We start from the raw sequence: 11712 nt of genomic DNA on the forward strand, positions 1-11712 counted from the left end.
TGCATTTTGGGAGGCATTAAAAATGTTTTTCCGGGGCCTTAAGAAATGTTATCCTTATACACAAATAATTCATATTCTCATTCTGTTGATGTGCTACCTATTTGAAAGTATTTACATGCCAGCTTGAAATTATTATATACAGGTTGCCTGGAGACCTTATCTTAAATATAAAATGTATTTTGATAAATAAGATCATTTCAAAATGTTGCTATAGTGTTGCTTTGGCCTCTTACCTGCAAGGGCACTTTAGAGCAAACTATTTTGCTATATCAGCCCACATTATAAAAAAACCCCCACAAACAAACAAACAAACAAACAAACAAACAAACAAACAAACAAACAAACAAACACAAACCCCCCCAAAACAAAAAAACCCTACCAAACCACCAAAAAACGGGGATGGGGAGAAGCTAATATTTTCTGTATCAATCGTTCTGGTTTTCAATGAGTTCCCTATGCCTGGCTCATACCCTCTTGGGACACCATTATAGATAATCCCTTTAGCAGAACTTGCCCAGGCTTTTTATTTTACTGTTGTAAGAACATCTTCCACTTGTTAATGTTTTTTCTTCCTCCCATCCACATGAATTAAAATCCAAAATTTTCCGTGTGATTTTCCTCCCATTCACATGAATTAAACCCCAAAATTGCTCTTGTGACACTGCAGTTCTTGTTAACCTTCTAACCTTATAGTATATTTGCAGTTGGAAGGGGCCTACAATGATCATCTAATCCAACTGCCTGACCAGTTCAGGACTGACCAATAGTTACAGCATGTTGTTAAGGGCATTGTCCAAATGCCTTTTAAACACTGACAGGCTTGGGACATCAACCATCTCTCTAGGAAGCCTGTCGCAGTATTTCACCACCCTCTCTGTAAAGAAATACTTCCTAATATCCAGTCTGAGCCTCCTTGGTACAGATTTGAATCATTTCCACAAGTCCTATCACTGGATACCAGGGTGAACAGATCAGCAATCCCTCTCCACTTCCTCTCCTCAGGAGGCTGCAGAGAGCAGTGAGGTCACCCCTCTGCCTCCTTTTCCCCAAGCTAGACAAGCCCAAAGTCCTTAGCTGCTCCTCAGAGGACATTCCTTCCAGCCCTTTCCCCAGCTTTGTTGCCCTCTTCTGGACACATTCAAGGACTTTCACTTTCCTCTGAAACTGTGGCCCCAGAACTGCACACGGTACTGCAGGTGAGGTCACACCAGTGCTGGGCACAGTGGGACAATCACCCCTTTTGGCCGGCTGGTCACGCTGTGTTTGATGCACCCCACGATGCGGTTTGCGCTGTGGGCTGCCAGGGCGCGCTGGTGGCTCATGCTGAGTGTGCTGTCAACCAGCACCCCCAGAACCCTTTCTGCAGGGCTGCTCTCCAGCCTCTCCTCTCCAGATTTATGTTAGTGCCTGGCATTAACTGTCCTAGGTACAGAATCTGGCATTTGGACTTGTTAAATTTCATTCCATTAATGATTGCCCAATGCTCCAGTCTATCTAGGTCCTTTTGATAAGCTTAAAAGGTTTCTCAATCTTTTATTGCCTTTCAAAGGCAGAAATATACCAAAAGGGGATACTATAATGAGGCTATAAACCTTACACATAATTTTTTCTTCATGATTAGCAAAGTTTCAAATCATTTTTACAGGCACTAAAAAGACTGAAAATTACACTGATTTAGGAATAAATTTAGTAATGTGGTTTTCAATTAAGTAAGGGCTTGAGAAGTCTAATATGAGGTAGCAGTTTCTGCTAGTTAGTTTATGGCATATCAAACCTTTCCTTCTTGCTTTACTGTCTCTTTCTCTACACCACCCTATCCCATTACAGTCCATGATATCATCTCATGAGCTAAGTCAAGATACGGGAGCTAAAAATGAGGATTTCTGTCGAATAAGAGATTTGCATTATGCATAATGTTCAAGTTCTAATGTTTTAAGAAGGTTTCTGTTAACTAGCAGTGACAGAGTGTGAAGAAGGAAAAGCATGATGAGATTAAGGTAAACTTCAGTAAGAGCATCTGGGATTTTTAAACAATTAGTTTTAGAAAAGATCCCAAAGGGGAAAAATAGATCTATAAATCTGCACGGCTATTTAATTCTACATAAGGTATTCAAGAGATTTAAATACTTATATTTATATATACAACTATATGCTTATACATAATTGTTTTACACAGAAAGCAGATTGGCATCTATAGCAAAATTGTAATTAGTATTTATTTTGTTTCTCTTCTTGTTTTTCAGTGGGTTGTTTCATTAGAAACATGAAAAATGGAATACTTTAACTAGCTGAATTTTAGACCTTGGCTCAACTTAGACCAAATTTAGAAAAGGCTTATGTCACCTCATTTTACCTTTGTCTGTCCACAAATCTAAAGGTCAGGAACACAGCCTTTCCCACTAACTCCATTTTTCTTTCTGCCCTTTTTAAATCCATAGCTCACATCAGCATCATTCTCTCCTAAGCAACCTCTTAAGCCAGGGATTTTTAGTGACTGCTTTTCTTTTATGATGGCTAGTAGACATATATGATTTTTTCATCTTTACATGGAAATACTAGTATATTTGTGATAGTTCCTATGGCTACAGTTTCAGTCACCTTAAAAACTGAAGCTAGGGCATATCACCAAGCCTCTCTCTCTTCTTGATCTTTGGTAAAAGGAAAATGATATGACTTTAATGACAGGTCAAGGTGCATGGTCTGTGACTGGGCTGTTGTGCCCCAAATGTTCTTTTTCTCCTATATTTGAGCTGCATTTCTTTTGCTTATGTGTACATATGCAAATACACACTTTAGCCATGGATAAGCAGGTTGTAGTGTCTGTCTATATCAAAAAGTATATTTATCTAACAAGTACTCCTTATTTCTAATGTCCAAAAAAAAGCTTCCCTTCTTATGTGTGCTGAGATGTATGTTGGGATTGTTTGGGGTTTTTTTGTTTGTTTGTTTGTTTGTTTTAATCACCTAGTCGGGCCTGTTTTCATTATAGTATAGTAATGTACTTAAAAGCCTTCCTGAATGGGATGCATACCTGAGGGGAACCCAGGGCCTCAAGATAAATCTCTGTGGTAGTGTTTTTGACCACTTTGGCATATGCAAAGCTAACCTTTTTGTTTTTCTGGTTCTTATACTGCCAGCCAGCCCTATCTCACGGTATGTGAATCACTAGGCAGTAGGCAGCAGGATTAGAAGCACAGATATATATTTATTTGGGGAGCTGAATGTCAAGAGCTTGCCTGCTCTTAATAGCTGATGATCTTACAAGTCAGATGCTTTCCTTGTGCTGTCACTCCGTTTCACAGTAGGTATCATCTTGGCCCTTCTAGTCTTGGTGGGCAGGCTGTGTGCTTTCCTCCTCTTCCTCTTCTGTTGATGTGCTTTCATCCTCAGCTGTGGAAGGGAGAGGGACCATGAAAGGCAAGTCCTCATCCACAGTGTTGTAGTCACTGCTTCCTTCAGACATTGTCACTGCCATTTCTTCATCATTCCATGTGTACTCGTGCTGGTCCATGATGTACTGGCTGGTGTTGTAGGGCGTGCACATCCCTGGCAGGCAGTACCCTGCCATGCACATGGGACGGAGGTGCTTTCCTGCCTCTCGCAGCATGGCTGCTGGCACATGGACGGTCCTAACCAAGCAGTGCTTCTTCACATTCCAGAGCAGCTTCTCCTCATGACCACCACCGCTCTGCCCACCTGCCTGGTCTTGGTGGAGGGGCTCAGTGTGCTGTTGTTGCTGATCTCTCCTCCAGACGTGGCCCTGGCAGTGTGCCTCCCCAGGCTGCTCACACTGTGGTCCACGCACAGGAGGCCCGTGCTGGCCACCCTGCCTCCTGCAGCCATTTGAGGAAGATGCACAGGGGTTCTGCTCCATAAGGTCTTTCTCTCTTCCCCATTGCTTTCCCCTTTGCTGCCATTGCTGATGTTGTGTTCTGCCCCAGCCATACCTGTTGTATCCCTGGACCGAGCGGAACACGTTGCCAACCTGCACCTGCTGCTGCTGCCCTTGCCTGTTGCCACTGCTTTCACCTTGCCATGCCTCCTCACGCTGCATGGGACTGACCACAGCTAGTTGTGTGGCATGGCTGGGTAGGCTGCGCCAGTGGTGGTCTTCTCTGCTGCTGAGGTCTGGTTCTGTAGTGAGGGCAGGATCCCTGTCCTCATGAGGCATGTTTAGCTGGGAGGGAGACCTGTAAATTGCCTGCTCCATGCTGACACCCTGCTCATCGATGGTCTTCGCCTGAGGTGAGGTGGGTGCAGACTGACAGACTGCCCTGCCACCCCACTTGCTGGAACCAGCAGGGTGTTTGTGACAGGGAGGTGATGGCTGTGACAAAGGTGCCAGCCTTTGTGACCTCACCTTCCGTCAGCTGGGGCAACAGGGTGCATCTGTGCCTCCCTCCCACATAAGCCCAGGCCTCAGACTAGGCCTAGCCTTTATGTTAGTCAGTCCTAATTTTTGCTTACCTCAAACCACCTTGTAAAAATGAGTGAATGTGATGGAGAAAGGTGCAGAGGGACTAAGTAACTTTCACAAGCTCATGCAGAAATTCAGCACCACCAAAGAGCCTTTCTTGCTTTCCTTACTCAAAATACTTGCATCTAGTCCTTTACATGACCAGTTGACATTAACTCCTGTCCTTTTATTGTGAACAGTAGCAGGATGGATAGCAGGCCTGCCTTAAGATTCATTTTTTAGACATGCTATATTCACATCACAGCAGGTGCTATTTGTAGCATCCCTTTTTTTGGATTCCTGGGGTACAGAATAAATAAATAAATATTGTCTGCTATGGTGAGAGGAAAAGCTTATAAAAGACAGCTAGGTTGAAGATGTGTTATACAACGCACATTGGAAAACAGGTGGTGTGTCCTCATTCTCGCCATGCAAAGATAAGGGTGAGGTTCTTTGTGGTTGTGTTTGTCTACGTGGAAGTTCACAAGGCTTGTGTAGCTCAGAAGAAGTGGGGATTTATTGTTTTAGCCCCACTCTCCATCCACTAATACTGTCAGATCAGGCTTATGGTTTTATAGTAACTGATGCAGATCCACATTTAGATCAGAATCTGTGTCCATCTTTTGCTGAGATATGTCATCAAGAACTCTGAATTTTCGTACTTAATAATTAGAGCATCTGTATAGTATTATGCTCTGAGACATAAGTTGTTCTGATGGCATTTCTAGTCTTTTCATTTAAATAAAAAATAAGGAAAAGATTAGAATATTTTTAACATACAAAATATTTTTTTGCAATATTCTATACAAAAAGGAAATTTTTCCCCTTTTTTATTTTCTAGGCTGATAAAAAAAAAAAAAAAACAAACAAAACCCAAAGCAAACAAAAAAATCCCCACAATGTTCCTTTGTTTTTCTCTTGAAAGACTTTCCCATTCCTTTAGATTTCATTAAAGGTGAAAGGAAAAAAATGTGCATAGGATTAAGTTTACCAAACATAAACACAAGTCACATCTACCCGTGAAGTTAGGCTTTGGTATAATATCAGGTGTCACTATTTATCAACACACGATGGCAGTAGCAGTCCATTCAATGATTAACTGAGGCTGCACACTGGTGAAACAAAATCTCTCTTACGCGTTCTTTTCTAGAGATAGCTGCAGATTTTCCTTACGAATCTTGACGATTACCGAGCTCAGCTCCATAGAGGAAAGGAAAAAAAAGAAAGGAAAAAAAAAAAAAAAAGAAAAAAGAGGAAATTTAATAGTCTTTGTTTAATCAAGGCAGCCCTAACTTATTCCAGATACAGTTTGTGATCTCAAATTTGATGTATAAAGGGGTAGTCTGGTGATGTCATTAACCATGGTGACTTTTTGGAAAGCTCTCTCTGGCTTATCATGTTAACTCTAGTAGGTTCTGTAGTCATTCTTTACTTCCTCGTCAGATAGCAGCGCTTCAGGGACCTTCCCAAATCAGAAGAAAGATTTCTGTAACAGCCCATTCAGCTACTAATGCTCTTCTACCTGTGATCAGTTTTGAGTGAGGTATCAAAGGTGCTTGCTGGAAGAGACATATTGACTAAGAAAATACAACTTTTTCCAAACTGCATTGTCACTTCATCTTCAATATGTCAAGAAAAAGTCTTTTACACACATAAAAATAGCTTAATACTCATAATGATCAGTTTAATTTAATTTGATGCCATTACTTCTCTCCTTGTTGAACACTGACAGCTTCAGCCTTTTTGCAGAATGTCTGCGCGGATTTCCTTCCAGATGAGATCTTTAATAGAAACTAGACATTTAACACCAACTTCCTGTAACTTAAGGTAATTATACACTGTTGAACAGTTGAGATTCTCATGGGTTTCCCAAGCTGAGTCAGGTTGTTGGTCCTGTGGCTGAAGGAACATATGTACCAATCAATGGACTGTGCTGTGGAGACAGCCCGTACCCTCCCAGCTGCAGAACCTAGCAGCAGAAATAGCTACATCACTGCAAAAAGCCTAGATTAACAGGATTTACTGAGAATGGCGCAAGGGTAACATAGCTCAACTCCTTCAGACAGCTGATGTCCTCCCAGCACAGTTCAGTCCACCAAACCAAGAAATTATTTCCAAATTATTTGTTCCTTTTGCAACAGTTCTAGCAGATGTTCTCAAATGATGTCAAACACACAACTGCTGCACTGAACTGTCTACAAAATGTAACAGCAATCTTTCCCTCAAAACCAGCACTGGTTTTACTTTTGTGGTTCACTAACAGAGCTTTTGTAAGAACACTGACTTCCTAGCAAAGAGGAACTGGCAAAAATTACCCCTGAAGAGACTGGGCTCTGTCCACTTTCAGGGCTTTGCTACATGTCCAGACAGGAGTCCTGGAAAAAAGCAGCAAATTGGTCCGTACATGACTCAAGGACGTAACCTTGGCATTATTAGTGCTAACCTCTGAACTATTTTCTGAAGTCGGAAGCATATCAACTGTATTACCCCTGATAACACCCTCAAGCTGTAAGGGTGGTATAAGGCTTGGTCAATTGAGGAACTCAGGGCAGAACATAGGTTTTCAGACTGTGGATTCAGAATGAGTGGAAATATCATCCAACCCAGCAAACAGGATGAGGCAGGTCTGAAGACTTGATGACATACTCACTATGTCATAGTAACCAGCTGGAGTGAGCTGCAGCTGTTTTGGTTATGTTCCATGGCACTAAGAACCTGCAGCATGGAAGGCATCAGACACCTCACTTGGTGTCCCACTCTGGAGCCACTAAATCAAACAATGCAGGTGATCTCTGCAGGTGGCCAAATCTGTGTTATAAGAGTAGAATAGTGCACAAATTATTAAGGGACAGAGTTAAGGAAATTATTCCAATGAAGCACAGGCAATTTCCTCAGATAGGGCTTGGCTACAGAAAAGATGGGAATCACTATTTGTTTGGTTTGGTTTGTTAAATTAGTTTATATTTTTATTTATTTCTTTATTCCTAATGGACTTTCCAGGTTCTTTCCCCAATAGTAAGTATTTGGCAAAGAAGGAGAACTTTTGCAAATCTGACACCTTTCATTTGTCACTCAAGTACTTAGGCTCTGCATACAAAGGACATATATGCTTTTCATTCAGGGGGGCAGTACAGCTATCTTCCTGTATTTAAAATGTACCCCTTTGTAGCACGTTAATTAAAGTTTCAATCAATTATTTGATGTTAGGGTGGTCTAGGTCTGGATTTGCTCCTAAAAATTTTGCCTGATTCAGTTGCTGAGAGAAGTGCTTGAATTTTCTCCTTCAGAGAAGTAAGATTCTCTCCCTCCTGGCTTCCTTTCTTTTTCAAATCCTGGGCACATACCCTTTTACCACCTATGATTTTTCTATTTTAGTGCCTGAATTTTGGGTTAGCTTCCCTTTTTAATAAATGAGAATGCCAAATCTCATATACATTGCTCTTGAAATAATTACAGAAACTCATACAAACATAATTTTTAAATTCAACCAGATAAGAGTGAAGAAACTGTTCTCGCAGACATAATTAATATGAATTGTGAAAGGTAGTAGACTCAGTGGCAGAGAACAGATTATTATTTTTGCATTAACAACCACTCATGATATAAAGGGATCACAACTGATATTCTATATGTATAATGAATAAAATTGAGATTGTGGTGAGCATGCTTGGCCTTGTGAACTTGCACCAGAATATTGTCCTTACTAATGGGGTTGTTTGTTTGTTTGTTTGTTAGTTTTCCCTAGGAAACAGAGACTTACAGTATGGGCATAGGACTAGGCACACTCTGTGATGCTTAGTTTTTTTTCCATTACAGAGTTTTTTCAAGGCTCTTAGTTGTTCTGGTGTTAGCTATCTTTTGCTAAAATCAAAGTCAATGCACATTCACTTCTTGAAAATCAGTTTCTTTTCCCTAACACAGGCATATGCTTGGCAGCTACTTGGATGGCAAAGTTGCAAGACTGCTTGAAAGACGAGCAGAGGCTTAGACTGTATGTTTGGCAGTGCTGTTGCGTGATACTGAACTGCAGAGGAAGAGAAGTTAAGGCTCAGGCAGAGAAAAGTAGAAGAGCAGGTAGCACAGGCACTCTGCAGGCTGAGCACCTCTTCCAAACCTCTAAAGAATGGAATTTGGCAACAAGCTTCAGGAGGTCTATTCGCATGAAGCAGGTCTGCACCTGAGCATCACAGCGAGTTCCATGAGACTCAGTCTGATTAGTATCGTGGAACAAGGACTAAAGTTCAGAGAAACTGCACACACACAAAAAAATACATACACAGAAACTGTGAACTCCCCTGGCTAGATTCCCACAGCTGGGTAAGGTCTGCATTAAATTAGTACAGCTGACCACTATACAAGGGGTGGAGCTCTGGTCTGTGGTTTTGGAGGTTTCTTCCAAGGCAGGGTTTAGAGGCATTATATTCCATTCAGTATTTCTTGACTTCTGGGGTATGATAGTAGATTTTTATCTACCACAGAAATTTCTGTCTTGTTTTTGGCAACATACCCTTTCCTCACTGTCCTTGATCTGAGAGTAGCTTGCAAAACAGTCTTCAAATTGCAGGTACACACCATAGAGTATGCTTGGGGGTCAGATAGCTGAACACTCACATTCCTTTGTATAATTTGGGGTGCACCATACCCATCACAATTAGCAAGGGTTGCCCTCTCTCACTGATACGTGTCTTCCCTGAAACGGGTGTGGTATGGCCAGCAAATCCATCACCATGGCATGGTGCTTGACATCTGCACAGGAGCTCAGAGGTTGATTCAGCCTACTGCAACAACTGTGAAAGAGTTTTACTGCTGTCCCCCACTCTCTTTCACTTCCCCCTCAACCCGTGAATACTTTATTTTCCCCAGAGCACATGTACTTTACTGGGAGCATGAAGATCTGGTGTTGGCATGAGGGGTGAGGTGTGAATGGAAAAAAAGGCTAGAATATCTTGAGCATAAAAATAAATGCAGCTGGAGTCTAAGACTTCTGAGGTTTTGCTGCTCTCCCTCTGCCTTTCAGTGAGACAGGAGAGAACAAGAATAACCTCTCTCTGCTCTCAGCCCTACTTTCTTCCTCTCTTTCTTCACCGTGTCTCTCCATATCCTGTACCTGCCTCACCTCACCTCCATCTTCCCAGCTCCATCCCCTGCTCAGTTCCCAGAAGTTCTTTGGCAGCATAGTTCCTTCCATTGCATTATATTCTGTGACCCTTTGAAAGCTCTTTATCTATTTTCTTGCCCTTGGTAGGCAAGTCACTCATTCAAACCTAGGGATTGTTTGCTTACCCCTCCATTTGCTGGAGAGGAAGGAAATTCACAATCAGGGTATGAAGTAACCAGTGGAGGCTGACATTCATACATACATTTTATAGGTAATTAAACACATCTGTGTATGAAAATGACCCTGTTCTGTAGGAACCTAATATGTTAATTAGAATACCATAAAACATTGCAATAGACTGTTTTTCGGGGTTTTGTGTGTGGGGTTTTTTTATTATTTTTTATTTGGGTTTTTTTAAATGGTTTCTCAAGATCAATTCTTTACTGTTTCCTTAATATGTGTAATACTGTTGGGTTAACTGCACGGTTACAGCCAGTTCAGAGAACTTCTGCTTACCTGCTTCACACTGGGAAAATACTTTACTTGAACTGGAATGAGGCATTACCCACACCTATGTTAGCCATGTGAACTTGACTAGCTAGTTCTTTTTGGAAGTGTATGGAGATAAATTTACACTGCAATATTAGGACTCTTAGGAATAAGCTTGTCTGCATGGCACTGGCCGTATCTGTGAGAGCTCCACAAAGGTGTGTTGACATTGCAGGCTAAATGGCTGTAGATTAGGCAATGTTCAACCTCTCTGTATATCAGGGACACAAGTATGTTGACATTTAAACCCAACACAAAATCACGATCATTTTTTGAAGTGTGCCCCTAAAGCTTGTGCCTCAACACAGGCATATGACCAAGCAATGCAGATGCATGTAAAGCAATGGTGGGTGCACGCTCTGGCTGGTATTTAGAAAGCAATGCATATGTACCCTAAGAGATCATAAACTTCTAGAGGCAGTTTCTGCTATCAGCGCAACATATTGACAGAGACAGAGATTTCAAAGAAAATGTCAGCCAGATAGAACAAGTAATGTTTTTCCTCCTCAATATTAATTTTCATTTCATTGACAAAACAATATAAAGCTGGTTATTTACACATGGATTGACAGAACAGTGAAATTGAGTCCCAAAGGTAAGACAAAATGGCTACAGAATAAAGCACTGCAGATTCTGTGTATTTAAGGATGTATTGCACATCGTTCCTTTGACCAATAAACACAGTCCCGCTGGTTGAGATTTTAGACCTGAAATGAAGTCTGTAGCTCAGAAGGTGTTTTTAAAACCATTGACCTTTCAGTTCCTATTAGAAAGAACTGGAGAGTGGAAGAAAAATATTTTCTCAGCTGTAAAAGCATGCATCTAAGAGCAACTCATGTCTTCAGAAGGAAATGCTAAAATGAAGATAGCTGGTTTTTTACAGTCTGTTCTGTGTAAGTGTCTGAAAACAAAAATTATTTTAAGCAGAAGCTAAGAGTCAGGCTGTTATGCTTGATTTGGTTTTTTTTTCACCTATCTAGATTTTAAGTAAGACTGGCAATTTGGTAAAGGTACAGTCATAAAAACACAGTCTTAGTAGCCTTCTGTACTTCATCAACTTTGATTTTAGCCTGTCTGAGATTGTGGCGTAAAAATCTGCTGTTCTTTTTCCCCATGTGTTGTCTTCTGGAAAGTGGCAGTGAGGGTGAAGAATGTGTTCTCTGTGAACAGTTTCCATTGCCTGGCCCAACAGAAATTTAGCAAGATGCATTTACATTTTAAATGAACATATATGTTCAGTTAGATAAAAGGGAACTTTGATATTCAAGAAATACCAGGTTGTGTAAGTGGAAGGATTTGTTGTGTTTGACGGGGATCTTTTTAGCTGAAGTCTTTCACCAAACCTTTTACACTGAAGATGTGCAAGTGGTATTTGCTGCTTGTCACTGTAGAATAGAATGAGCAACTACCTGTGTTATGTCTAGTGGATCTTTCCTGGCGGCTTTTTCTCTAGAAAAATGAATTAAAGATCCAACCCACCCCACGCCCCCCCACCCACCCCCGCAAAAGGAAAAGAGTTCAAATGATCCAGAGGGAGGTAATCTCCTAATCGTTAACTGGTCAGGCTTTTAAACAATAAAGCAGAAAAACTCAGCACAATTGCTTCAAA

This window comes from Falco cherrug, chromosome 5, assembly GCF_023634085.1.
Source record: "Falco cherrug isolate bFalChe1 chromosome 5, bFalChe1.pri, whole genome shotgun sequence".
NCBI lineage: Eukaryota > Metazoa > Chordata > Aves > Falconiformes > Falconidae > Falco > Falco cherrug.